The sequence below is a fragment of the Tachyglossus aculeatus genome, chromosome 4 (genome assembly GCF_015852505.1).
Source record: "Tachyglossus aculeatus isolate mTacAcu1 chromosome 4, mTacAcu1.pri, whole genome shotgun sequence".
In the NCBI taxonomy this organism is placed as follows: domain Eukaryota; kingdom Metazoa; phylum Chordata; class Mammalia; order Monotremata; family Tachyglossidae; genus Tachyglossus; species Tachyglossus aculeatus.
This window is the reverse complement of record NC_052069.1, coordinates 132,732,536-132,737,722: the sequence shown is the minus strand read 5'-3', so window position 1 is coordinate 132,737,722 and position 5,187 is coordinate 132,732,536. Positions and strand designations below refer to the sequence as shown.

The window sequence follows — 5,187 nt, the reverse complement described above, 5'->3', positions numbered from 1 at the left end:
TACGGGGATGGGGTCTTTCTGGACAGCAGGTCAATATCCATGGGATATCAGAGAGTGGCTGAGGGCTCCTGGCCGCCTTTTGTTGCTGAACGAACCCAGGGATCCTAGGAGAAAGAGGAGACCAGCCCCGTCCATAGGCAGTCAGTGCCCCCCGCCAGCCTCAGCTTCCCTGGTGAGAGTGAGCGGGGATGGAGAGAGACAGGATGGAACCAGAAGGATGAAGCCAGAGATGGAGGCATTCTGGGGAGATTCTCGAACTTGGGGAACACGATAGAGTTCATTCATTCATTCAATCGTATTTATTGAGCACTTACATTGTGCAGAGTATTGTACTGAGTGCTTGGAAAATACAATTCAGCAACAGAGACAATCCCTGCCCACAAAGGGGTTACAGTCTAGAAAAGGGGAGAGACCAGTTCAGAGCAAGTTCGTACCCCAAATAGGGAAGGCTTGTAGGAGGGGAATGACTTGCCAGCAATAATAAATCATAAATAATTTTTGTACATATTAAGCGCTTACTCTATGCCAAGAACTGTTCTAAGCACAGGGTTAGATACAAGGTAATCAGGTTGGACACAGTCCCTGTCCATCATGGAGCTCACACTCTTATCCCCATTTTACAGATGAGGTAACTGAGGCACAGGGAAGTGAAGTGACTTGCCCAAGGTCACACAATATACGTGTGAGGGAGCCGGGATTAAAACCTACATCCTTCTGACTCTCAGGCCCGTGCTCTTTCCACCAATGTCCCCATCACCGACACAGCTATCCTCCCTCCAGCATCCCCACCCTGGCTATCGTGGCATCCTCCCTCCAGGCTCGGATGCTACAGTCACTTCGGCTATCAGTGATTCCTGTACGTGAAAAACGTTTTGAGCGGGAAGGTGATTGTCAGGGATGAGAGTGTGACTGATTCTGGGAAGAAACCCGGTACCATCATCAATTCTTCTGTACCAAAGGTTTCCTACGAATCAATGCCTTACGGTGGCAGGAGAGTTTGCTTATGCCAGTGTAGTTTAGAGCTATGCGATTGAGAGATACTCTCGCTAGGGATACCCATAATGGAAAGGTCTAAGCGGAAGCGTCAGACAAAGTTGATTTATCTTTGTTGGTCAGCAGCGTGATAGGAAAGAGTCAAAGGCAGATGAACAAATGACCAAATGTGGATCAAAGATAACAGCAGAGACAGGATTTCACTGAATGGAAGAATGCAACGGTAAAACACTTCTTTATGTTTACCGAGAAAACTCTATGGATATGCAATACCAGAATGACTACAGGTAGTTTATCCATAAAGCCTTCTTGGTAAACATACGGCATTGATTAACCTTCTTCCATGAAGTAAACTTAAGTATCTGCCCTCGACTCTGTCCCATGCCGTTGATACCCATCATAGATGATTTTGACTTGTAGCAGATGACCTTCCACCCGCTAGCCACTGGCCAAGCCAGGATTGGAATGGACAGACCTCTGCTTGACTCTCCCTCCCCTAGCCGAAACTGGTAGAGTACTGGAAACTCTCCAGGAGTGATCCTGAGAGGGGCTGAGGATATTAGTTTGAGTATAAAATCACTTCTAGGCTATACGCTCGTCGTAGGCAGGGACCGTACCTACCAGCTCCATTATGTTGGACTCTCTCGACCATTTACTACAGTGCTCTGTAGACAGTAACTACTCAATAAATATGTCGATTGACCCCGTTTTACAGCAACCAAGTTCATCTTTTTATGTTCTCTGGTGGTCTCCTATCTCCAATTTATTTTAGGTTTCTATCTCCCCAAATAATAATAATGCCTGTGTTTCTTGTTAAATGCTAATTATACTCCATGTACAGTAGTATGTACAGAGGTGGATGCACAGTAATCAAATAGGACACAGTGTTTACCCCACACTGGGCTCACAATCTCAGAAGCGGGGAGAAATTCAGGTATTGAATTTCCAGTTTTATAGATAAAGAATTTGATGCTCAGAGAAGTTAAGTATGTTGCCCAAAATCACACAGGAGGCAAGTGGTAGAGCCAGAGTTGGAACCCAAATCCTCCGACTCCAAAGACTGTGCCCTTTCCACTACACTACAAGACTGTGAGCTTGGAATGCCTTGAAAGCTGGGATCATTTGTTCTAATACTATTGCACTCTGTGGGTGCAATAGTGCATAGTCCCTCAGTACATGCAAATGATTGCTTTACTCCTACATGAACTAATGTTGATTGCTTTATCGATGCCATCAAAGCCTGCAAATGGAAGTCTTCGCTCTTCTTGTGCAGGGTGTCGACATCATCCCCCAGAAATATCCAACATCTCTGTGGTGAGGGAATTCTTCCTGCTGGGATTCTCGGATGTCCGGGAGCTGCAGCTGGTCCACACTGCCCTGTTCCTCCTGGTCTACCTGGAGACCCTGATGGGGAATCTCCTCATTGTCGCCCTCACCGCCCTCGACCGGCGTCTCCACACCCCCATGTACTTCTTCTTGAGGAACCTGGCCCTCATCGATCTGTGCCTCATCTTCACCACTGTCCAGAAATCCGTCACCACGTCCTGGACTAACTGCCGATCCATCCCGTTCTTGAGCTGTGCCACCCAGCACTTCCTGATGGTCCTGTTTCCTGCCTCGGCGTTTTTCTGTCCTCATGGCGATGCCCTACGACCGCTACGCTGCCATCTGCTTGCCCCTGCGCTACGAGGTCCTCATGAAACTAGGGACCTGTGATAAAATGGCGGCCGCCTCCTGGCTCAGCGGAGGGCTGCTCGGGTTCTTGTTTTCAGCTTCGACCTTCTCCTTGTCCTTCTGCGGTTCCAACGTCGTCCAGCATTTCTTATGTGACGTCACCTCCCTACTGAAAATTTCCTGCTCTGAAAACCACTCCGCCATGCCATCGACGTGAGCGTGACCTTCGGGCTAACCTAGGTGCCGTAGGCTCGATTTCCATCATTGCCTCATACGTGCGCATCTTCCGGGCCGTTCTGATGATGCCGGCCGCCAAGGGCCGGGCCAAAGCCTTTTCCACCTGCCTGCCCCATCTCGTCGTCATCACCGTCTTCCTCTTCACAGGCGTGTTTGGCTATCTCAAGCCTCCCTCACCCTCTTCCTCGGTTTTCGACCTGCTGATGTCGGTGTTCTACGCTGTCATGCCCCCGGCCCTGAACCCCCTTATCTACAGCCTGAGGAACCGGGACTTGAGAGCTGCTCTGTGAAAAGTCTTAAAAAGGAGATTCGTCCGGACTCCTCTGTGGGTCGGAATCTCTGTTTCCTTGTGCTGATACTCAATCCATAAGTCAAGATCCAGGCATAATGAGTAGGTTGGTTGTCAACTTGTACTTCCGAAGCGCTTAATGCAGTGCTCTGCACACAGTAAGCGCTCAATAAATACGATTGAATGAATGTATGAGTGAATCAATCATGTTTACTACAGGATCAATTATATTTACTACTATAGAATAAAGGAATAAAGTAGGAATACTACTATAGAATAAAGGCCTGGAATGCCCTCACTCTGCCCATCCGCCAAGCTAGCTCTCTTCCTCCCTTCAAGGCCCTACTGAGAGCTCACCTCCTCCAGGAGGCCTTCCCAGACTAAGCCCCTTCCTTCCTCTCCCCCTCGTCCCCCTCTCCATTCCCCCAATCTTACCTCCTTCTCTTCCCCACAGCACCTGTATATATGTATATATGTTTGTACATATTCATTTATTACTCCATTTATTTATTTATTTATTTCACTTGAAAATATCTATTCTATTTATTTTATTTTGTTAATACGTTTGGTTTTGTTCTCTGTCTTCCCCTTTTAGACTGTGAGCCCACTGTTGTGTAGGGACTGTCTCTATATGTTGCCAACTTGTACTTCCCAAGCGCTTAGTACAGTGCTCTGCACACAGTAAGCGCTCAATAAATACAATTGATGATGATGATAGAATAAAGGATTGGATTAACGTGGTAGCAGTTCAGATGGAGAGGAAAGGGCATACTTTAGCGATGTTGTGAAGGGGGAACTGGCATGATTTAGTGATGGATTGAAGTTGTGGGTTGAATGAGAGAGAGAAGTCGAGGATAATGCCAAGGGTATGGGCTTGTGAGAGAGGAAGAATGGTGAGTCATCTACGGAGATGGGAAAATCAATGAGAGGATGGGGTTTGGAGGGGAAGATAAAGAATACAATTGGTACGCGTGTTTCCTCCCCACAAGGAGCTTACAGTCTAGGGGGGATTGACTATGCCACTGGGAGCCATGGCACTTGAGTTCTAATGCCAACCCTGCCACTGGCCAGCTGTGTGAACTTGGGTGACCAACCTAACCTCTCAGGGCCTCCCTGTAACATGGGGATTTGATACACGCTTTCTCTTTCTCTTATATTCGGAGCCTCTTATGGTCAGGGACTTGGAGCTAATCATTTCGTTTCTACTCAGCACTTGTTGCAGCCTTTTCATTCATTCATTGAATTCATTCAATCGTATTTATTGAACACTTAGTGTGTGCAGAGCTCTGTACTAAGCGCTTAGGAAGTACAAATCGGCAACATACAGAGACGGTCCCTATCCAACAACGTACTCACAATCTAGAAGGGGGAGACAGGCAAAAAAACAACAGAAATGTAGATAGGTGTAAGTACCAACAGTATAAATAGAATTATAGCTATATACACATCATTAATAAAATAAATAGGGTAATAAATATGTACAAATATACAAACGTGCTGTGGTGAGGGGAAGGGGGAACGCAGTGGGGACGGGGAGGGGAAGGACAGAGGGAGGGAGGGGGGTGGGGAGGGAAGAAGGAGAAGGAGAGGAAAAGGGGGGGGGGCTCAGCCTGGGAAGGCCTCCTGGAGGAGGAGAGCCCTCAGTAGGGCTTTGAAGGAAGGAAGAGAGCTAGTTTGGCGGATGTGTGGAGGGAGGGCATTGGAGGCCAGAGGTAGGACGTGGGCCAGGGTTCGACGGCGGGACAAGCTTGAACAAGACACAGTGAGGAGTTTGGGGTAGAAGAGTGGAGTGTGCGGGCTGGGCCGTAGAAGGAGAGGAGAGAGGTGAGATAGGAGGGGGCGAGGTGAGGGAGAGCTTTGAAGCCGAGAGTAAGGAGTTTTTGCTTGATTCTAAGGTTGATAGACAACCACTGGAGATTTTTGAGGAGGGGCGTGACATGTCCAGAGCGTTTCCATACAAAGATAATCCGGGCAGCAGAGTGAAGTATAAACTG

At 47.9% G+C, this 5,187-nt stretch overlaps 1 non-coding gene across 1 annotated transcript; it reads right to left on the bottom strand.

The window, feature by feature from the left end:
* Window positions 1-1,405: 1,405 nt before the first annotated feature.
* LOC119927744 lies at window positions 1,406-1,543 on the bottom strand. Its single transcript, XR_005450719.1, has one exon. It is a non-coding gene; the product is annotated as a small nucleolar RNA SNORA7 (small nucleolar RNA).
* Window positions 1,544-5,187: the final 3,644 nt, after the last annotated feature.